Source organism: Rana temporaria, chromosome 7 (assembly GCF_905171775.1).
Source record: "Rana temporaria chromosome 7, aRanTem1.1, whole genome shotgun sequence".
Lineage (NCBI taxonomy): Eukaryota > Metazoa > Chordata > Amphibia > Anura > Ranidae > Rana > Rana temporaria.
Window position 1 is genome coordinate 16,328,800 of NC_053495.1, and position 24,572 is coordinate 16,353,371.

Consider the following 24,572-nt stretch of genomic DNA (forward strand, 5'->3'; position numbering starts at 1 on the left):
GTTTTCACAATTTTTTACAAATAAATATGTGAAAAGTGTGACGTGCATTTGTATTCAGCCCCCTTTACTCTGATACCCCCAACTAAAATCTAGTGGGACCAATTTCCTTCAGAAGTCACCTGATTAGTAAATAGAGTCCACCTGTGTGTAATTTATTCTCACTATAAATACAGCTGTTCTGTGAGGTCCTCAGAGGTTTGTTAGAGAACCTTAGTGAACAGACAGCATCATGAAGGCCAAAGAACACACCAGACAGGTCAGGGATAAAGTTGTGGAGAAGTATAAAGCAGGGTTAGGTTATAAAAAAATATCCCAAGCTTTGAACATCTCACGGAGCTTCTGTTCAATCCATCATCCGAAAATGGAAAGAGCATGGCACAACTGCAAACCTACCAAGACATGGCCGTCCACCTAAACTGACCGGGCCGGGCAAGGAGAGCATTCATCAGAGAAGCAGCCAAGAGGCCCATGGTAACTCTGGAGGAGCTGCAGAGATCCACAGCTCAGGTGGGAGAATCTGTCCACAGGACAACTATTAATCGTGCTCTCCACAGATCTGACCTTTATGGAAGAGTGACAAGAAGAAAGACATTGGAGAAAGAAAGACATAAGAAGTCCTATTTGCAGTTTGTGAGAAGCTATGTGGGGGACACAGCAAACATGTGGAAGAAGGTGCTCTGATCAGATGAGACCAAAATTTTACTTTTTGGCCTAAAAGCAAAGCGCTATGTGTGGTGGAAAACTAACACTGCACATCACTCTGAACACACCATCCCCACTGTGAAACATGGTGGTGGCAGCATCATGTTGTGGGGATGCTATTCTTCAGCAGAGACAGGGAAGCTGGTCAGAGTTGATGGGAAGATGGATGGAGCCAAATGCAGGGCAATCTTAGAAGAAAACCTGTTATGATGCGTACATGCGATCGGACATTCCGACAACAAAACCGTGGATTTTATTCCGACGGATTGTTCGCTCAAACTTGTCTTGCATACACACATTCACACGAATGTTGTTGGAAATTTCCGAACGTCAAGAACGCGGTGACGTACAACACAACGACGAGCCGAGAAAAATTTAAGTTCAATGATTCTGAGCAAGGGTCAAATTGATTCTGAGCATGCGTAGGATTTTTGTGCGTCGGAATTGCATACAGAAAAAAAAAAAAACAATAGGAAATTCCGATCGTCTGTGTGGAACTCCATCGGAGAAAGATCCACACATGCTCAGAATCAAATCGATGCATGCTCGGAAGCATTGACCTTCATTTTTTTCGGCTCGTTGTAGTGTTTTACGTCACTGCGTTTTGGGACGGTCGGAATTTAGTCTGATGGTGTGTAGGCAAGACTGATGAAAGTCAGCTACATCGGAATTCCGACGAAAAATTCCATCGCATTTTATTCCATCGGAAAACCAATCGTGTGTACGCGGCATAAATCTGAATCATTATATTATAATGATGAAAATACGGTACAGGAAAAATGTAAAATGTGAGATAATTCCAAAATGTTAGGTATACATTGCGACGATAACTTAAAATATTATTATATTGGAAAAAAACTGTTAAGATGTTATTTTAAAACTATAAAAACAATATATAAAACAATATATAAAACAGTGCATAAAACAATATATAAAAAAGTACATAAAACAATATAAAAACAATATATAAAACAATATATAAAACAGTATATAAAACAATATATAAAACAGTATATAAAACCGTTTATAAAACAATATATAAAACAGTATATAAAACAATATATAAAACAATATATAAAACAGCATATAAAACAGTATATAAAACAATATATAAAACAATATATAAAATATTATATAAAACAATATATAAAACAATATATAAAATATTATATAAAACAATATATAAAACCGTTTATAAAACAATATATAAAACAATTTATAAATGAATGAATGACTTGTATAGCGCTACACTTGCAAACTGAATCGCCTCTAGGCGCTTTTTCCAGCCAGTGTCTGCTTGGCTGGTGCGGTAATTTTACCCCGTAGGATCTCGAAACGCTTGGGACACACAGTCATACACACAGATATACATATATATACTGGGCCAATTTGGACAAGATCCAATTTACCTACCAGCATGTCTTTGGAGTGTGGGAGGAAAACGGAGTACCCAGAGGAAACCCACGCAGGCACAGGGACAACATGCAAACTCCAGGCAGATGGTGTCGTGGTCGGGATTTGAACCAGTGACCCTTTTGCTGCTAGGTGAAAGTGCTAACCACTACACCACTGTGCAATATACAATATATAAAACAGTATATAAAACAGTATATAAAACAATATATAAAACAGTTTATAAAACAAATATATAAAACAATATATAAAATATTATATAAAACAATATATAAAATATTATATAAAACAATATATAAAACAGTATATACAATGGAAAAGAAAAAGTTGCGCTAAACCTTGTGAACAAATTGTGTGAACCATAAAAACATATACTGAAATATTGTGCTGAAATAAACAATCCTCATGTGTTAATAATGAATAAACATATGAAAAATCTTAGATAGCCTTCAGCAAAAAGAGAGTCCATAGATCAAAATAAATGAAAAAATGGATCACATCTGTGACTACAATAGAAAAAAAGGATGCTTCTCCACCAGTGTGAAAGTCCTTAAACGGTATATTCAGATAAATCACTGATACAAAGTGACAACCCATCAGCTGAAATCCTCCACCGACAAAGCACATAAATCTGCTTACCAGATCCCGCCGGTCCCTTGATTATAGGGGACCCCAGGTAGCGTGTAGATATAAGGAATTGCTGAGCCAAAAGCTGAATGAAAGCAGCCTGATAAAAATCATCTCCTCATTCCATTAATCCAATGTATAAAAAACGTACATACTAAACACTCACAATTTTTCAGTGATTAGAAAGCCTTAAATCTGATATAAAACAATATATAAAATATTATATAAAACAATATATAAAACAATATATAAAATATTATATAAAACAATATATAAAACAATATATAAAATATTATATAAAACAATATATAAAACAATATATAAAACAATATATAAAACATTATATAAAACAATATATAAAATATTATATAAAACAATATATAAAACAATAAGAAAAAATGAACTCACAAAGCAGTTCTTTTCCTGACAACAATACTAAGTGGTTGAGTTTTACGACTTGCAGTTTAGTTTACATAGGAAGAATACTTTTAGGCACTTAAATATGAATTATTTAAAAAGCAGTGTTTCAGTATGAATCTTTTATAGCAGGCTCCCGTTTTCCTGAGTAGGTTTTACTTGTCCTGTTAAAGCGTGAAAGGTTAGAAGACGGAGAAAATGGAAATATTTTTTGTGAGAAATTCAGTTGCTACTTTTACCGGAAACTTTTTGTTTAGTAGGCCAACTCGTGTGCCGTGGAAAGCACAGGTAACACGTAGCCTGGTGCCTCCGCCTCCATGAGAATGTGACATTCAATAAGGAGGCAGACTAGTTTTCAAAGTTGAAGTTGAACTACTAGGCACAAAACTTGTCCTGATTGGATGCAGAATTTGCCTCGGCTAAGCACAGAGATTCCCGAGAAAGTCAGCATGCCAACGGTGGGCACAAGAGGAAAGGGGTGGGGTTGAAAAAGAGGACAAAGGCTGCTCTGCAGGGGAAAGAAGGACCCACCCCCTTGGGTTGCACCACCCCTGAGGAGGTTGAAGAACAAGCGTCCATCTTAGCCCCTCTTCTTTAAGGGGCCACAGGCTCCGGCTCTGTGACTGATGTCAATTGATGGGGCAAACTGGCGGCAATTAATGGGCACACTGGCGGCAATTTATGAGGCACAGGGCAGCAATTGATGGGGCACAGGGCAGCAATTGATGGGCACACTGGCGGCAATTGATGTGGCAAACTGGCGGCAATTTATGGGGCAAACTGGCGGCAATTAATGGGGCAAACTGGCGGCAATTGATGGGGCAAACTGGCGGCAATTGATGGGGCAAACTGGCGGCAATTGATGGTGCAAACTGGCGGCAATTGATGGGCACACTGGCGGCAATTGATGGGGCAAACTGGTGGCAATTGATGGGGCAAACTGGCAGCAATTGATGGGGCAAACTGGCAGCAATTGATGGGGCAAACTGGTAGCAATTGATGGGGAAAACTGGTGGCAATTGATGGGCACACTGGTGGCAATTGATGGGGCAAACTGGCGGCAATTGATGGTGCAAACTGGCGGCAATTGATGGGGCAAACTGGCGGCAATTGATGGGGCACACTGGTGGCAATTGATGGGGCAAACTGGCGGCAATTGATGGGCACACTGGCGGCAATTGATGGGGCAAACTGGCGGCAATTTATGGGGCAAACTGGCGGCAATTTATGGGGCAAACTGGCGGCAATTGATGGGGCAAACTGGCGGCAATTGATGGTGCAAACTGGCGGCAATTGATGGGCACACTGGCGGCAATTGATGGGGCAAACTGGTGGCAATTTATGGGGCAAACTGGTGGCAATTGATGGGGCAAACTGGTGGCAATTGATGGGGTACACTGGCGGCAATTGATGGGGCACACTGGTGGCTATTGATGGGGCGCACTGGTGGCAATTGATGGGGCAAACTGGTGGCAATTGATGGGGCAAACTGGCGGCAATTGATGGGCACACTGGCGGCAATTAATGGGGCAAACTGGCGGCAATTAATGGGGCAAACTGGCAGCAATTGATGGGGCAAACTGGTGGCAATTGATGGGGCAAACTGGCGGCAATTGATGGGGAAAACTGGCGGCAATTGATGGGGAAAACTGGCGGCAATTGATGGGGAAAACTGGTGGCAATTGATGGGGAAAACTGGTGGCAATTGATGGGCACACTGGTGGCAATTGATGGGGCAAACTGGCGGCAATCGATGGGGCAAACTGGCGGCAATTGATGGTTACAGTAGCTGTGTTTGATAGCACACTGGCAGCAATTGATGAGCACAGCGGCTGCACTTGATGTTTTTTTTTTTTTCAGTATGTTTGCGCCCCCCCCCCCCCCCCCAAAAAAAATTTGAGCACCAGCCGCCACTGTCTAGAAGGAACATATTTAAATGAAAGTTTTTGTGGCTGGAGTTCAGCTTTAATCAGAAAAAACTACTTTTCAATATGATGTGAGATAATATCTCCTACAAAGTGTATGGGGAGGGAGTTGGAGAAGAAAGGGCACGACATTGTGACAGCAGAGAGAATTAAACTCGGAATCTGCTCATGTAATGCAAATTATTGGGAGGATATTAATGGGACAAAGGAGGAAGTGAATTAAAACAGAAATCCAGCGTGAAATGAAAGAATAAAAATGTCCTTCTAATTTTATAATAACTCCAGAAATAACCTTTCTGCTGCCCGAACACATAGAAATGTTCCAGCAATTTCCTCCGGGTATCAGCGGGAAGAACATCACACACCGGGCCAACTTACCACCGACAGCTTAACAACTTAAGACCCGGACCTTTAGGCAGCTAAAGGACCCGGCCAGTGTTTGCGATTCGGCACTGCATCGCTTTAACAGACAATTGCGCGGTCGTGCGACGTGGCTCCCAAACAAAATTGGTGTCCTTTTTTCCCCACAAATAGAGCTTTCTTTTGCTGGTATTTGATCACCTCTGCGGTTTTTAGTTTTTGCGCTATAAACAAAAATACAGCGACAATTTTGAAAAAAAATCAATATTTTTAACTTCCCCAAAAACATATATAAAAATATTTGTTTTCCTCAGTTTAGGCCGATACGTATTCTTCTACCTATTTTTGGTAAAAAAAATCGCAATAAGCGTTTATCGGTTGGTTTGCGCAAAATTTATAGCGTTTACAAAATAGGGGATAGTTTTATTGCATTTTTATAAATTATTATTTTTTTACTACTAATGGCGGCGATCAGCGATTTTTTCATGACTGCGACATTATGGCGGACACTTCGGACAATTTTGACAGATTTTTTGGGACCATTGACATTTTCACAGCAAAAAATGCATTTAAATTGCATTGTTTATTGTGAAAATGACAGTTGCAGTTTGGGAGTTAACCACAGGGGGCGCTGAATGAGTTATGCTTCACCTAGTGTGTGTTTACAACTGTAGGGAGTGTGGCTGTAGGTCTGACGTCATCGATTGTGTCTCCCTATAAAAGGGATCACTCGATCGATGCTGCCGCCACAGTGAAGCACGGGGAAGCCGTGATTACATACGGCTCTCCCCGTTCTTCAGCTCCGGGGAACGATCGCGAGGGGGCGGCTAGAAACGAATAGCCGCGCCGTCGTCCCGGATCGCTCCCAGACGATTTCCGACCGCCGCATGTACCGGGGGGGGGGGGGGGGTTCCGACCTGCGGAAAGGCAGGGACAAACATGTACGCCCATATGCCTGTACGTGCCATTCTGTGGACGTACATATACATGCGGCGGTCGTTAAATGGTTAACATCGGCCTCTTGCAGTCCCTGTACAGCAGGGCTGAGAGAAAGAAGGAGCACAAGGGGCCAATCAGTTCTTGTGCTGGCAAGAAGCATACTGAGAGGAGGTGAGAGCAGAGTGACAGGAAAATGAGCTGCTTCTCGTTTCAGTGTACAGTCACCGCACAGTGGGTTGAATGATGTTGGCCATCAGACTGAGGACATCTAATGGCAGAAAAAAGTACTGCATGGGAAAACTTTATCTAGAGGTAACTATTGCTACAAAATGTTTTTTTTTGTTGTTGGTTTTTTCATCTTTTGTATTTATTTTGTTACTTTTGGTTGATTGGCTCTAAAACCAAATGCAAAGTTGAAACTCGTGTGGCCCGTAGAAGGCCTTCAAAGACCATGTTGGGTGATTATTGATTGTTTCAGCCGCTTGCAATGCTGGTGATGGAAGAACTTCAATGATGATTTTTAGGTGAGAGTCTCCAGAGGTCTGGAAAGATGCTTGTAAGAAAAAACAAACAAACAAAGAATTCTAATTAGTTTTTGTTAATTAATAACAAACATCGGGCGTTTGTTCAATCACGTAGCGGCGGGGAGCGAGGCGGGCGGGTGAGATTAGGTGCACGCGGATTATTACACCGCGGACTAATTCCGCTTCATTAATATGCAAACCTAGAACTCCTCCAACGTCATTCTTCATAAAACGATCTCTGAGTGTCAATATGGAGACGTGTGATCGTTCCATTCCAGGGATGTGCATCTCTGTACACAGGAGGGACACGGGTAATATTATTATATGTGCAGCAAAAGGATATTTCTGATTATACACCTGAACGTAATAAACACAACAGTGGAGATGAAATTAAGATCAATAGTGCACATTTAAAGTCTATTTCATTCTTTTTTTTTATTTTTATAGTTTTGAATAGAGTTATTAAGGGGAGACCAGCATGCTTTGACTCAGATTCCAGAGTATAGGTTCTCGTTTTATGTCTATTAAAAAATAAGCAATGTATCATTTTCCATAATATTTCAATGTTATTTAGTGTCAGTTTTCACCAGGTATCTCCATTAGAGTGCCCCCTTTCATCAGGGGTCCCCAACAAACTGTGCCCTTACATCAGATGTTCCCATCAAAATGCCCACTTTAATCAGGTGTCTCCATGAGAGTGCCCCCCTTACATCATGTGTTCCCATCAGAGTGCCCCCTTACATCAGGTGTCCCCATCAGAGTGCCTCTTACATCATGTGTTCCCATCAGAGTGCCCCCTTACATCAGGTGTCCCCATCAGAGTGCCTCTTACATCATGTGTTCCCATCAGAGTGCCCCCTTACATCAGGTGTCCCCATCAGAGTTCCCCCTTACATCATGTGTTCCCATCAGAGTGCCCCCGTACATCAAGTGTCCCCATCAGAGTGTCCCCTTTAATCAGGTGTCTCCATGAGAGTGCCCTCTTACATCAGGTGTCCACATGAGAGTGCCCTCTTACATCAGGTGTTTCCATCAGAGTGCCCCCTTACATCAGGTGTCCCCATCAAAGTGCAATTACATCAGGTGTCCCCATCAGAGTCTCCCTTACATTGGGTATACCCTCAGAGTGCCCTGTTTCATTAGGTGTTGCCATGAGAGTGCTCTCTTGCATCAAATGTCCCATCAGAGTGCCCCCTTACATCAGGTGTCTCCATGAGAGTGCCCTCTTACATCAGGTGTCCCTATCAGAGTGCCTCTTACATCAGGTATCCCATTAGAGTCCCCCTTACATCAGGTGTTCCAATCAGAGAGCCCCCTTACATCAGATGTCCCCATCAGAGTGCCCGTTACATCAGGTGTATCAATCAGAGTCTCCCTTACATTGGGTATCCCCATAGAGTGCCCTTTTTCATCAGGTGTTGCCATGAGAGTGCTCTCTTGCATCAAGTGTCCTATCAGAGTGCCCCCTTACATCAGGTGTCTCCATGAGAGTGCCCCCTTACATCAGGTGTCTTCATGAGAGTCCCCCCTTACATCAGGTGTCCCCATAAGAGTCCCCCTTACATCAGGTGTCCCAATCAGAGTGTCCCCTTACATCATGTGTTCCTATCTAAGTGCCCCCTTACATCAGGTGTTCCCATCAGAGTGCCCCCTTTAATCAGGTGTCTCCATGAGAGTGCCCCCCTTACACTAGGTGTTCCCATCAGAGTACCCCCTTACATCATGTATTCCCATCAGAGTGCTCCCTTACATCAGGTGTCCCGATCAGTGTGCCTTTTACATCAGGTATCCCCATAAGTGTGCCCCCTTACATCAGGGTGCCCTTGTACTATTTAGCATCAGACCAGATAGAACTGTGCCTCAGTCCATGTGTGGACCATGATCAGGCCAAGGTGACATAATTCTCGGCTAGGCAAGTATTGTAGAAATGGGTACCTGTCACAAAAGGGTACCTGCACCCAGAAAAATAAAAAAATAAAAGTTTGTTAGAAGAGCAGAGGAAGGAGATGAGTGGTACTTTTATGTTTAAGTGGGAGACTGCTTTACATTGAAAGTTGTCATTATCTTCCAGTAATGGAGGACTATGCTGACCGAAGGCCAAGATCGGGTTGTCCCAACAACATTATCATTCCATGAAAGGCTTTGTAATAATAATTAGGGGTTGCTGGTTGCGAGAGTTAAATTACCATTGCAGAGCCAGTGGGACTGGTCCAGCAGCCTTCTGAGATGTGTGTGATGTGTCCCAGGAGAATGCCAGCAAGCAGGCCAAGTTGGCGTAAATCTTGCCTAAGTGAGTATTGTGATGCCTGCAGGGCCGTCTTTACAGTTAATTGGACCCTGGGCAAAAAAAATCTTGAGCCCACCCCCATGCAATTTTGCTCTCCACCTGCCCTGAGACATATAATAAATATCAGCTAGACTTAAAATCAGTTTACTGTCTCAGATCAGGCAGTGATTGCGATTGGTTGCCAGAGGTTACAGCATATCATTACCACTTACTGACTGGTTGCTAGAGGTTACAACATATAATTACCACTTATTCACTGGTTGCTAGAGGTTAAAGCACCTGATTTCTTCTGGCTGATTGGTTGCTAGAGATTACTGTACAGTAATACTGCTCACTGATTGGTTGCTAGAGGTTACAGCACACCATCTCTTCACTGTAGAGGGGCGTGATATACATATGAATGCCGCCTTTATTTACATATGAATGCTGCTGGCCTCAGCTGTTTACATATGAACGCTGCCGCTATTTCCATATGAATGCTCCCGTTATTTACATATGAATGCTGGCTATTTACATGTAAACACGGGGTCTGCAGGTGAGTCATCTGTACACAACAATAGGGCAGAGCTGGGCAGCATTAGTAGCAACACTTCACACTGAGATATCAGGACATAGCACAGGACTAAAACCTCAAGGGATAAGGGAATTTAAACAGGGATAGTTGGCAAGTATGAGGCAGCTGCTTTGGGCCCCACAACAATGACAGGGCCCAGGGCAGCTTCCCCTTTTGCCCTGCCTTAAAGACGGCCCTGGATACCTGCCAAGAAAAAGTACCAACTCCCTGAAAAAAAAAAACATCTGTTAATGGAGGATGGGGATGAGCAGTACTTACATTTTTCAGTGAAGGTCTGCTTTAATTTGAGAGATTTTATTATCTTCCAATGATGGAGAGCCATGCAGACCAAAGGCCAAGATTGGGTTGTCCCAACATTATCATTCAATAGAAGGCTATGAGGATAATTAGGACTTGTTGGTTGCTAGAGTTAAACATTGCTGAGCAAGTGAAAATTGGCCAGCAGCCTCATGAGGTGTGTGTGATGTGTCCCAGGAGGTTGCCAGCAAGCAGGCCAAGTTGGTATAAATCTTGCCTAGGTGAGTATTGTGATGCCTGCCAAAAAAAGGTACCACCCCCCCCCCCCCAAAAAAAAAAAATTGTTAGAGGAGGAGGGGGATGAGCAGTACTTTCATTTTTCAGTGAAGGTCTGCTTAATTTGAGGGTTCTCCAGTGACGGAGAGCCGTGTTCTCGAATGATGAAGATCCATGCAAACCAAAGGCCAAGATTGGGTTGTCCCAACCACATTATCATTCCATGAAATGCTTTGAGGATGATTAGGGGTTGCTGTTTGCTAATTTGAGAGTTTTCATTATCTTCCAATGACGGAGAGCCGTGCAGACCGAAGACCAAGATTGGGTTGTCCCAACATTATCCTTTAATGGAAGGCTATGAGGATAATTAGGGGTTGCTGGTTGTTAGTGTTAAATTACCATTGCTGAGTAAGTGAAACTGGTCCTGCAGCCTCCCGAGGTGTGTGTGATGTGTCCTAGGAGGTTGCCAGCAAGCAGGCCAAGTTGACATAAATCTTGCCATGGTGAATATTGTGGTACCAACTCCCCGAAAAAAACACATTGGTTAGAGAAGGACCCGGATGAGCAGTACTTTCATTTTTCAGTAAAGGTCTTCTTTAGCCGTGTTCTCCAATGATGGAGAGCCATGTTCTTCAATGACAGAGAGCCATGATCTCCACTGACGGAGAGCCGTGTTCTCCAATGACGGAGAGCCTTGATCTCCAATGACGGAGAGTCAATGATGGAGAGTCGTGTTCTCCAATGATGGAGAGCCGTGTTCTCCAATGATGGAGAGCCGTGTTCTCCAATGAAGGAGAGCCGTGTTCTCCAATGACGGAGAGCCGTGTTCTCCAATGACGGAGAGCCGCGTTCTCCAATGACGGAGAGCCGTGATCTCCAATGACGGAGAACCGCGTTCTCCATTGACGGAGAGCCGTGTTCTCCAATGACGGAGAGCCGTGTTCTCCATTGACGGAGAGCCGTGTTCTCCAATGAAGGAGAGCCGTGATCTCCAATGACGGAGAGCCGTGATCTCCAATGACGGAGAGCCGTGTTCTCCAATGACGGAGAGCCGTGTTCTCCAATGACGGAGAGCCGTGTTCTCCAATGACGGAGAGCCATGTTCTCCAATGACGGAGAGCCGTGTTCTCCAATGACGGAGAGCCGTGATCTCCAATGAAGGAGAGCCGTGATCTCCAATGACGGAGAGCCGTGTTCTCCAATGAAGGAGAGCCGTGATCTCCAATGACGGAGAGCCGTGATCTCCAATGACGGAGAGCCGTGATCTCCAATGACGTGTTCTCCAATGATGGAGAACCATGCAAACCAAAGGCCAAGATTGGGTTGTCCCAACAACATTATCATTCCATGAAAGGCTATGAGGACGATTAGTTGCTGGTTGCTAAAGTTAAATTACCATTGCTGAGCAAGTGAGACTGGTCCAAAAGCCTCTTGAGGCATTTGTCATGTCCCAGCAGAATGCCAGCAAGCAGGCCAAGTTGATGTAAATCTTGCCTAGGTGAGTATTGTGATGCCTGCAAAGAAAAGTTACCAACTTCCCGAAAAAAATAAATCTGTTAGAGGAGGAGTAGGATGAGCAGTACTTTCATTTTTCAGTGAAGGTCTGCTTTAATTTGAGAGTTTTCATTATCTTCCAATGATGGCGAGCCGTGCAGACCGAAGGCCGAGATTGGGTTGTCCCAACATTATCATTCAATGGAAGGCTCTGAGGATGATTAGGGGAATGCTGATTGCTAGAGTGGAATCACAATTGGCGAGCCAGAGAAGGAGTCCTCTGCCTGGACAGGGAAATGTGAAGATAAAATATGAAGCTATTATATACTCTGTGGCTTCAGGGATAGGAACTATGTTCTGCATGGCGTGTTCTGTATCTTCGGTCCTACCGGAAACCCCCTTTAAGTATCAGAAAATCATTTAAATTGCTTTTCACATTCAGACTTCCATATGAAGGAACCTTGTAATTTTCCAGCCGAGTACAAATTGCTGTTGTGGTGAGAGGCAGCTGCAGAGCATCAGTTAAAAGGAAGAGTGTCCTGTCTGCCTAATATGAATGGAATATCTGTTATTGTCAGCGGAAGGCGAGGTGGGAGAGCCCTGATCTGGTTGAGCAGATAACGATGCTCTCCGGGCTGTGTACAGTAATGAGATTCTTCAATCGTCAGGAAAAGCCCCATTACCTGATAGTCACAGCAGCCAGAGAAAAAAAATGCCATGTTTGCAGCAAAGATTCATTTTGCAATCTAATCAGACAAAAAAAGAAATATAATCGGGGGGCCGGGCCGTCCCTCCCCTGGCTGCATTAGCACTGCGCCATTTCTGCCGAGTTCATTATCACTAATCGCACCCAGCTTCAGCCTCTGCTGCTGGAGAATGGACTGTGGGTCGGTCTATAGGGATTGAAGTGTCCTGTGCAATTGAAGGTGACGTTGTTTTGGCCAATACTCGCCACACATGTTACAATCTGATTGTACAATGTCCTGTAGATCTATTGACAATTATGTTGTGCCAGCAGGCATGGATAAAATTAGGTAGGAGCCTATATTACATAGTTCTGTTAAATCTAATGATGTTTGTACAAAGATTGTAGGTCGGATTGTAACCCATTTGGTGACTTCTAAGAAGGATTGCAAGGTCCTTCCTGAGGGGTCATCAGGTGCTGCCAAAATAAGATGATGGACTTCTACTTCTTCCTCCGCAGCTTGTTCCAAAAATCTGCTTCTATTTGGTCTGCATTTGCCTGCACCTTGACCCTTGTTTGCTCGTAGGCTATATGGACCTGTGTGTGGGCTTGTGCCTCAGTGACTTGTGCCCAGGATGGTGCCTTTCTTTATTTTTATTTTTTTACTTATTCCAAAACTTGACAATGCCTCACTGCATACAGCTCATGACTGACAGGTTCCCTTTTTTTCTTTCCTTCTTTCTTTCTTTCTTTGTTTGTTTCTTTCTTTCCTTCTTTTTTTTCTTTCTTTCTTTCCTTTTCTTTCTTTCTTTTCTTTTCTTTCTTCCGAAATTTAACAATGACTCGCTGTATACTGCTCATGATTGACAGGTTTTCTTTCTTTTGTTTCTTTATTTTTTCTTTTCTTCTTTATTTTTTCTTTCTTTCCTTTTCTTTTCTTTCTCCTGAAGCTTAACAATGACTCGCTGTATACTGCTCATGATTGACAAGTATTCTTTCTTTCTTTCTTTCTTTCCTTTTTGACACTGACTGCTTTTCTTTTCTTTCTTCTGAAACTTAACAATGATTTGCTGTATACTGCTCATGATTGACAGGTATTATTTCTTTATTTTCTTTCTTTCTTTCTTTCCTTTTCTTTCTTTCTTTTCTTTCTTTCTTTTTTCTTTCTTTTCTTTTCTTTCTTTCTTTCTTTTTTCTTTCTTTTCTTTTCTTTCTTACGAAGCTTAACAATGACTCGCTGTATACTGCTCAGGATTGACAGGTATTCTTTCTTTTTTTTTCGTTTCTTTCTTTCTTTCCTTTTTTCTTTCTTTCTTTCCTTTTTTTTTCTTTTCTTTTCTTCCGAAACGTAACAATGGCTCACTGTATACTGCTCATGACTGACAGGTTCTCTTTCTATCTTTCTTTCTTTCTTTCTTTCTTTCTTTCTTTCTTTCTTTCTTCCGAAACTTTACAATGACTCGCTGTATACTGCTCATGATTGACAGGTATTCTTTCTTTCTTTCTTTCTTTCTTTCTTTCTTTCTTTCTTTCTTTCTTTCTTTCTTTCTTTCTTTTCCTTTCTTTTGAAACTTAACAATGGATCACTGCATACTGCTTATGACTGACAGGTTCTGTTTCTATCTTTCTTTTTCTCTTTCTTTCTTTCCTTTTCTTTTTCTCTTTCTTGCTTTCCTTTTCTCTTGTCTCTTTCTTTTATTTTCTTTCTATCTTTCTTTTTTTCTTTCTTTCTTTCTTTCTTTTCTTTCTTCCAATACTTAACAATGACTCGCTGTATTCTGCTCATGAATGACAAGTATTTTTTTTTTTTTTCTTCCGAAATTTAACAATGGCTCACTGTGTACTGCTCATGACTGACAGGTTCTGTTTCTATCTTTCTTTTTCTCTTTCTTTCTTTCTTTCCTTTTCTTTTTCTCTTTTCTTGCCAATTCCTGTGTACAGACGCTCATACAAAAGAACCGCCGTTTTTTTAAATGGAAAGAACGCGGTGACGTCACCAACTACGAAGAGCATGCGCTCGTCACATTAGATGCCGTCGCCGCCATCTTGCTACACCCTACACTGCCCTTGGAAGCTACCGCGAATGCGTCAAAGTCATTTCAAGCATGCGCGGGTTTCCATGGAGGCAGGTAAGTATACACACTCTCGGGTTACTCGGCAGGAAAACACTGCCGAGAATCCCGACGAGGAAAATAGAGAGCAGGTTCTCTATTTTTCTCGTCGAGATTCTGGTCAGTTTTCCCGATGAGAAACCATACACACGCACGGTTTTCTCGGCAGAAAGCTGTCCCAGCAGGCCTAACACGCAGCTCAGACAGTCCTTCTTTCAGACAAATATAGAAATGAAACCCAGCAGAGGTTTCTATGTGTAACATTTCAGCAGCCGAGTTACATTTCCTCATTCGTGTGGGGTTTGGAAAAACTTGTATGAGACATAGAACTCTTTCAACAGACGTCATGTGAAACAAAACCATCAGTTCATATTGCAAGTACTACTTCCTCTTTGACTTCTTGTTTATAGCTCTGAACGTGACCAAAATGATCTAAAATAAACAGATAAAAAAGGTGCAAACACGCATATATAAAAGTTGATGAGCAAAACCACGCAAAGGAAGAGGAAGTACATAAAAACAAAAGTACAGCAGACTAAAAAAAGAACTAAATGTTTTTGTCCATATCAAGGCAAGGGTCTCCAAACTTTCTAAACAAAGGTCCAGTTTATTGTCCCTCAGGCTTTAGGGGACCAGACTGTGGCCAATGGGAGTAAAAAAAATGCCACGACATTGGTATCAGTCGGTGGAATAGGGCCCTATCATTGGTGCCAGTGGGAGGAATGGTTCTCCATCATTGGTGTCTGTGGGGGGGGGGGGGGTAGTGGCCCATCATTGGTGCCAGTGGGAGGAATGGTTCTCCATCATTGGTGTCTGGGAGGGGGGGGATACTGGCCCATCATTGTTGCCAGTGGGAGGAATGGTTCTCCATCATTGGTGTCTGGGAGGGGGGGGGATACTGGCCCATCATTGTTGCCAGTGGGAGGAATGGTTCTCCATCATTGGTGTCTGGGAGGGGGGGGGGATACTGGCCCATCATTGTTGCCAGTGGGAGGAATGGTTCTCCATCATTGGTGTCTGGGGATAATTGTCCCTCATTGGTGTCAGTGGGAGGAATGGTTCTCCATCATTGGTGTCTGGGGGGGGGGGATAATTGTCCATTATTGGTATCTGTGGGAGGAATAGTTCTTCATCATTGGTGTCAGTGGGAGGAATGGTTCTCCATCATTGGTGTCTGGGGATAATTGTCCCTCATTGGTGTCAGTGGGAGGAGTAGTTCTTCATCATTGGTGTCTGTGGGAGGAATAGTTTTGCATCATTGGTGTCAGTGGGAGGAGTAGTTCTTCATCATTGGTGTCAGTGGGAGGAATAGTTCTTCATCATTGGTGTCAGTGGGAGGAATAGTTCTCCATCATTGGTGTCAGTGGGAGGAATAGTGTCCCATCATTGGTGTCAGTGGGAGGAATAGTTCTTCATCATTGGTGTCAGTGGGAGGAATGGTTTTGCATCATTGGTGTCAGTGGGAGGAATAGTTCTTCATTATTGGTGTCAATGGGAGGAATAGTTCTTCATCATTGGTGTCAGTGGGAGGAATAGTTCTTTATCATTGGTGTCAGTGGGAGGATTAGTTCTTCATCATTGGTGTCAGTGGGAGGAATAGTTCTTCATCATTGGTGTCAGTGGGAGGAATGGTTTTGCCCAGGGGCCCATGATGTTATTAAGACGGCCCCGACCCCAATCACGCCTCCAAGACGATCGCTGCCTTGGTAAAGAAGCTGAGGGTAAAGGTGATGGACTGACCAAGCATGTCTCCAGACCTAAACCCTATTGATCATCTGTGGGTCATTTTCAAATGAAAGGTGGAGGAGCACAAGGTCTCCAACATCCACCAGCTCTGTGATGTCATCATGGAGGAGGGGAAGAGGACTCCAGTGGCAACCTGTGAAGCTCTGGTGACCTCCATGCCCAAGATGGTTAAGGCAGTGCTGGAAAATGATGGTGGCCACACAAAATATTGACACTTTGTGCCCAATTTGGACATTTTCACTTAGGGGTGTACTCACTTTTGTTGCCAGCGGTTTAGACATTAATGGCTGTATGTTGAGTTATTTTAAGGGGACAGAAAATGTACACTGTTATACAAGCTGTACACTCACTACACAACATTGTAGCAAAGTGTCAAAGTGTTGTCACATGAAAAGATAGAAGAAAATATTTACAAAAATGTGAGATTCTGTGTATGTATATATACATATACCATATATAGTAAACTGTACATATATATGTGTGTGTTATGTAGCAATTTTTCTTCCCTTTGAAGCCGGTCGCCCTCCACCCAGACCTCAGACTCACACACAGCCCAGCTGATGGGCGATTCCTCCCTTCTGAAGATACATTAGTTGAGGTCATAATAATTACTACATTACTGCTGTCATAGCCGATACCATTAATGAAATGACAGCATTTGGCTTTAACCCTTTACTTTGCATCTGAAAGCCACCAGAAAAAAAAAAAAAGATTTTCTTCACATAGATGGCTCATTGTAAAGGGATCACTTTCTAATAAATGTGACATAATATTTACAGTAAGGCCAAGTTTACACTTGTGGTTGGGGGGGGGGGCAGTAAAAGCAAGCGGTTGAGCCGCATTTTTTTTACCACCTCTTTTTAGTCTGCAAAGGCAGCCAGATAGGGTTGTATACTTAAAAAAAAAAAGAGAGTTGTTACCTGCTTAAGACCCGGACCATTATGCAGGTAAAGGACCTGGCCCCTTTTTGCGATTCGGCACTGCGTCGCTTTTGCGCGGTCGTGCGACGTGGCTCCCAAACAAAATTGGCATCCTTTTTTTTCCCACAAATAAAGCTTTCTTTTGGTGGTATTTGATCACCTCTGCGGTTTTTATTTTTTGCGCTATAAACAAAAATAGAGCGACAATTTATAAAAAAAAAAACAATGGCCCAGATTCAGAAAGGAGATATGACAGCGTAACTCTGAGTGTGCGAGGTCGTAACTATGCGACTGATTCATAGAATCAGTTACGCATAGATTTCCCTAAGATCCGACCGGCGTAAGTGTCTTTCACCGTCGTATCTTAGGCTGCATATTTACGCTGGCCGCTAGGTGGCGATTCCGTATATTTACGTGATGAATATGCTAATTAGGTAGATACGCCGATTCAGAAACGTACGTCCGCCCGGCGCATTTTTTTCCGACGTTTACGTTAGGCTTTTTTCAGCGTAAAGTTACCCCTGCTATATGAGGCGTAGCCAATGTTAAGTATGGACGTCGTTCCCGCGTCGAGTTTTGAAAATTTTACGTCGTTTGCGTAAGTCGTTCGCGAATAGGGCTGTACGTAAGTTACGTTCACGTCTAAAGCAATGACGACTTGCGGCGTAATTTCGAGCATGCGCACTGGGGTTTTTTCATGAACGGCGCATGCGCCGTTCGTAAAATACGTCAAATACGTGGGGTCACAGTGAATTTAGATAAAACACGCCCACATCATCCACATTTGAATTAGGCGTGCTTACGCCGACACACATACGTTACACCGCCGTAACATAGGGCGCAAGTCCTTTCTGAATACGGAACTTGCGCCCTAATTTACGGCGGCGTAACGTATCTGCAATTCTATCTGAATCTGGGCCAATATTTTTTACTTTTTGCTATAATAAATACCCCCAAAAAATATATAAAATTATTTTTTTCCCCTCAGTTTAGGCCGATACGTATTCTTCTACATATTTTTGGTAAAAAAATCGCAATAAGCGTTTATTGATTGGTTTGCGCAAAAGTTATAGCGTTTACAAAATAGGGGATAGTTTTATGGCATTTTTATTAATATTTTTTTTTTTTTACTAGTAATGCCGGCGATCAGCGATTTTTTTCGTTACTGCGACATTATGGCGGACACTTCGGACACTTTTGACACATTTTTGGGACCATTTTCACAGCGAAAACTGCTATAAAAATGCACTGATTACTGTGAAAATGACACTGGCAGTGAAGGGGTTAACCACTAGGGGGCGAGGAAGGGGTTAAGTGTGTCCTAGGGAGTGATTCTAACTGTGTGGGGGCTGGGCTACCAGGGACAGGGACATTGATCACTGCTCCCGATGACAGGAGCAGACGATCAGTGTCCTGTCACTAGGCAGAACAGGGAAATCCCCCAGTTCTGCAGCTCCGTGACACGATCACGGGACAAAAAAACATAAATTGCAGCCTCACTGTGCCATCAAACGCAGCCATTGTGCCATCAAACACAGCCACTGTGCCATCAAACGCAGCCACTGTGCCATCAAACACAGCCATTGTGCCATCAAACACAGCCACTGTGCCATCAAATACCACCACTGTGCCATCAAATACCACCACTGTGCCCATACCTCCCAACTGTCCCTGATTTCGAGGGACTGTCCCTGATTTGGAGCAATGTCCCTCTGTCCCTCATTCTCTTCATTTGTCCCTCATTTTGGTCTGATCTATACAGATGTATAAAAAATGCACTTTTTATCTTTAAAAAAGTGTTTCCCAGTGCTAAACCTTTCACCTGATTTCTAAATTGCTGCATTTGTAAATTCCAAGAGCCAATATAAAGGAATAGTAGTGGTAAAAAAAAGCACTTGTGGGTTTAACCAATCTTATTTTTTTGTACAATTCTCCTTTAAGGGGGCGTGGCAAGGGGTGTGTCCTATGCCTACATACTTTTGCTGATAGGTGTCCCTCATTCCCATCTCAGAAAGTTGGGAGGTATGACTGTGCCATCAAACGCAGCCACTGTGCCATCAAATACCACCACTGGCTGAGCTCTTAAAGGCGACGTACCTGTACATGCCTGTGCCCAGCCACGCCCTTCTGCCGACGTATATTGGCGTGAAGGGGTCCTCAAGTGGTTAAAAAACGCTTCTAGACTAAAATAGTGTGCATGACCACATAGGATAACACCATTTCTCCTAGAAGCAGAAAAAAAATGCTCAAAAGCTTCTGCTAGGTGTACAGAATGACCTGGGCTCAGAGGAAATGGGTTGAATGATACTGGCCTTTAGACTAAGGACATCTAGTGGCAGAAAAAAAGTACTGTGGGAGAATCCTCTGTATTTAAAGAGGAATTGCAGTCTGCTCACATAATGGGCCAGATCCACAGAAGAATTACGCAGGCGTATCTATTGATACGCTGCGGAATTTCAAATTTCCACGTCGTATCTTTGTTTTGTATCTACAAAACAAGATACGACGGCATCTGGGCTCGATCCGACAGGCGTACGGCTTAGTACGCCGTTGGATCTTAGGTGCATTTTTCCGGCGGCCGCTAGGTGGCGTTTCCGTCGAATTCCACGTCGAGTATGCAAATTAGGTAGATACGGCGATCCACGAACGTACGTCCGACCGGCGCATTTTTTTTTACGTCGTTTGCATTCGGCTTTTTCCGCTGTATAGTTACCCCTGCTATATGAGGCGTACTCAATGTTAAGTATGGCCGTCGTTCTCGCGTCCAATTTTGAATTTTTTACGTCGTTTGCGTAGGACGTTCGCGAATAGGGATTTGCGTAGAATGACGTCACCGTCGTAAGCATTGGCTTGTTCCGGTTTAATTTCGAGCATGCGCACTGGGATACCCCCACGGACGGTGCATGCGCAGTTAAAAAAAAATACGTAATTTACGTCGGGTCAAGACGTATTTACATAAAACACGCCCCCATCACATACATTTGAATTGCGTGCCCTTACGCCGCCTAAGTTACGCTACACCACCGTAACTTGCGGCGGAAATCCTTTCAGAATACCAAAAAAAATATGTAAGTTACGGCGGCGTAACGTATCATAGATACGCTACGCCGGACAGAGGAATGCGCCGATCTACCTGGATCTGCCCCAATGTGTGTAATGTACATTTAAAGTGCTGTCTAAACTGACGGCGCTATACAAGTACCTGAAATAAATAAATTGTACAGAGTCGATCCTTGGCACTTTTTTTTTTTTCGCGCCCTTTGTCTTGTTCAATCGACGTCTGATTCGATTGTTTCGTCATAGCGGACACCAATTGTTCTGTTTTATTGGATTGCAAGCTCCTTGGGGCAGGGGCTGACGATAATATACAGTCATATAAAAAAAAACGCTGCGTAAACTGCCAGCATTTTCTAAGTGCAAAAATAAATAAATTCACTTAAAGGGGTGGTTCACCCTAAAAACGACTTTTTTTTATTACACTGCCCCCCCACATTACAATACGATTAAGGGTATTAATTTTTTTTTCCTGCTGTACATACCTTTGTACAGCATATTCACCCCTGGCACCCGGCTTGCGAGTCCCGCGGTAGTGGGCGTTCCTAACATGTCTGTGATTGACGTTTGACCAAAAACGAGCTCCCCCCGTCGCGTAAGCCGCGTCACGGTTGGCGAAAGGAGCCGAACGGCGAGTCGGCGCTATACTGCGCATGCGCATCGCCGTTTGGCTCCTTTCGCCAATCGTGACTCGGCTTACGTGACGGGGGGGAGCTCGTTTTTGGTCAAACGTCAATCACAGACATGTTAGGAACGCCCACTACCGCGGGACTCGCAAGCCGGATGCCAGGGGTGAATATGCTGTACAAAGGTATGTACAGCACAAAAAAAAAATTAATACCCTTAATCGTATTGTAATGTGGGGGTGCAGTGTAATACAAAAAAAGTCGTTTTTAGGGTGAACCACCCCTTTAAATTTCCAATGTCTCAGTGAAGGATCTGCTTGTCTGTGTCCAGATCTTCCCACTGACGATCTTTGCAAACATATCATGATACACAAGCCTCCCCACCAGACAAGGAGAAGACATCTGAGCAAAAAAAAAAAAAAACAATAAAAAAAACGTAAAAAAGAAAGAAAAAAAAAAGAAGGACCGTCTCCTTTAAGAGCTGGAGCATGCAATTGAGAAGTCACCCGCCCCCTACTTAGCATAATCCCGCCCCGCCCCAGTGACAACCACGTGCTGTAGCCAGAGCTGTAGGAGAAGTGACAGCGGGGAGGGAGACCCCGCCCGCTCATCTGCCTATCCCCGCCCCTCCCCTCTTGATCAGCTGCACAGGCAGCGCTGGCTGTCAGTTAGAGGGCTGACACCGAGCTGGGCACCAGCTGCATCACCAGCATGGCACTCCAGGGCTAGGACACCTCACTGCTGGCTCTCTGGCTGGGTAAGGCTGCCAACCACAGCTTGGTGGGTAAGAGAGTACACCCCCCCCCTCATCCTCTTCCCTTCTTTCCTTTCCTAGGTGGTGGGTAAGAGCTGCCAGTGTTGGAGGGTAAAGGCAGCACCCTCATCCCTATTGTTGGGTAAGCAGCAGCAGCAGCATCCTTTGCAATGCTGGTGGGTGAAAGCATCCTGCAGGGTAAGGCAATGCCAGTGACCTGTCTTTACATGGGCAGTGCCAGGGGTAAGGGAAGGTACAGTACCAGGTGGTCAAGGTGCAGCCTCTCCAGCTGTGCCAGGTGCCCGGTCCTCTTCTCTTGGCTCCCCTCTATTAAATCTATTGATCCCCCAGCAGATAAAACATTGTGTATCTCTGATTTTTTTTATAATTTTTTTTCCCCCTTATCGACCCCCCCAAGAAAATATGCTTTCCTCAATTGATCGTTAGGCGAGCGAGTGAGCTAGCGTGCCAGCTGGGTGGATGAGATGGTGGTGGTGGGGGGGTAATTCAAGTGTCTGTAGGTATTTAACGCTCCTTGGCTCGATAAGGCAATATTGCCTCCTACTCTCTGTAGTAAAAGCAATTCTTGGCTCCGCTGCCAGACATGTCTTTGCTATTTTATTTTTTTTGTTGCCTGTGTTTGCTGGAATAGGTATGTGCAATTGCTCTCTTGAAACGGCAAAAGCAAGTCAGGGGTCTGTTGGTGGCACATGCTGGTGGGTACAGGGCGACCTGGGTTACCGGCGCTAGTTTCTTGGCATGCCTATGAGTCCCCCCCCCCCCTGCTGTGAGTGCAGATTGTCATCTTTTCAGATGCTGAGCATGGCTTTTTATGTTTGGAGATGGTGGCCGTTTTATTTATTTGTTTCAAGTTAGGCAACCAACCCGAAGAGCTGCGGTGGTGTGTGAAAAGCGCACACAAATGGGAAAGATGGTCGTTATTGGTTAATATAATTTGCGCTTTGAATAATGGTCTTTGACTCAGCGGACCCAGTTTTGTGTGGCTCTTGTGGAACTACAAGTCTCATCATCATAGCTCCCAACTGTCCCTAATTTCGAGGGACTGTCCCTGATTTGGATCAATGTCCCTCTGTCCCTCATTCCTCCTCATTTGTCCCTCATTTTGGTCTGATCTATAGAGTTGTATATAAAATGCACCTTTTATCTATCAAAAAGTGTTTCCCAGCGCTAAACCTTTCATCTGATTTCTAAATTGCTGCATTTTTAAATTTCAAAAGCCAATATAAAGGAAAAGTAGCAGTAAAAAAGCACTTGTGGGTTTAACCAAGCTTGTTTTATTGTACAATTCTCCTTTAAGGGGGCGTGGCAAGGGGTGTGTGTCTTATGCCTGCATACTTTTGCTGATAGGTGTCCCTCATTCCCATCTCAAAAAGTTGGGAGGTATGTCATCATGGTCTTCATCAGGGCTTCCCAACCTAGGGTTCCTGTAGAGCAGTGGTTCTCAACCCTCTAGTGCCGTGACCCCTTCATAAAAATTTTCAAGTTGTGGGGACCCCTAACAGTAAAATTATTTTTGTATCATGGGTTGTCAGCACCCAAGGCAAGACAAGTAATTTTCGCCCCTAACCTGCAGACATTTAGCGCTCCCAGAGTCCTTTTAATGGCAACTATAATCACAGGTAGTGTTACTCACTGTCTCAGGCTTCACTGTGTCTCCGACTTTGTGGTGTCTCGTAGCAGTGACACCTATGCCGAAATCAGGAGATAGGGTCTCCTCCAGCCCCTCCCACTTTACATTCCTCACCAGTCAACTGACCTCTAGTCTCTGCCCCCCAGCCATGTCATGAACTGAATGGGCGCCTGTGAAGAGGCTGAGTGGCTACAGGAACAGCCCCTGCTGGGTGGCCACAGGATCCAGGGATAGCCCTGCTGGGCGGCCGCAAATAGGCTGGGAGAGCAGTACAGGCTTCAGGAACAGCCCAGGATATTGTGACCCCTGGCGAATCTTTATTCGACCCCCGAGGGGGTCCCGACCCCCAGGTTGAGAACCACTGCTGTAGATGTTGCTAAGGGTTCCTTGAGCAATTAGAAATTTCTGCCTCTCAGATAAGTTCCCACTGACACCATTGATCCTTTTAGCTATCTATAAGGGGGGTAATTCTCCCCAATAATAAGTGTAAAGAGCTATTTTCCCAATCACTATGAGTGTAAAGAGCTATCTTCCCAATGACCACGAGTGTAAAGAGCTATCTTCCCAATGACCACGAGTGTAAAAGCATTGTTCCCAATGACCACGAGTGTAAAGAGCTATCTTCCCAATGACCACGAGTGTAAAGAGCTATCTTCCGAATGACCACGAGTGTAAAGTGTTATCTTCCCAATGACTATGAGTGTAAAAAGCATTGTTCCCAATGACCACGAGTGTAAAGAGCTATCTTCCCAATAATAAGTGTAAAGAGCTATCTTCCCAATAACCACGAGTGTAAAGAGCATTCTTCCCAATGACCACGAGTGTAAAGAGCATTCTTCCCAATGACCACGAGTGTAAAGAGCTATCTTCCCAATGACCACGAGTGTAAAGAGTTATCTTCCCAATAACCACGAGTGTAAAGAGCATTCTTCCCAATGACCACGAGTGTAAAGAGCATTCTTCCCAATGACCACGAGTGTAAAGAGCATTCTTCCCAATGACCACGAGTGTAAAGAGCTATCTTCCCAATGACCACGAGTGTAAAGAGTTATCTTCCCAATGACCACGAGTGTAAAGAGCATTCTTCCCAATGACCACAAGTGTAAAGCGCACTCTTCCCACTGACCATCACACTAATGTATCATGAGTTGCAGGTATAGTAACTGTTAGTAGGGACTCCCTGAGATCAGAAAGTTATTTCAAGGGTTCCTCTGTTTCGAAAATGTTGAGAAAGGCCGGTGGTCTACAGC

The 24,572-nt window shown here is 43.9% G+C and overlaps 1 protein-coding gene across 3 annotated transcripts in view; it reads left to right on the plus strand.

The window, feature by feature from the left end:
* Nucleotides 1–21,574: 21,574 nt before the first annotated feature.
* Nucleotides 21,575–24,572, plus strand: part of MGLL (monoglyceride lipase) — a 79,319-nt gene continuing 76,321 nt past the window's right edge. The window contains exon 1 of one of the 3 annotated variants that reach the window (XM_040358976.1): nt 21,575–21,697. The gene's annotated coding sequence lies outside the window, so the exon portion shown is untranslated. Of the gene's footprint in view, nt 21,702–24,572 lie in introns of all 3 variants that reach the window. The other 2 variants (XM_040358973.1, XM_040358974.1) reach the window with 2 other exon arrangements.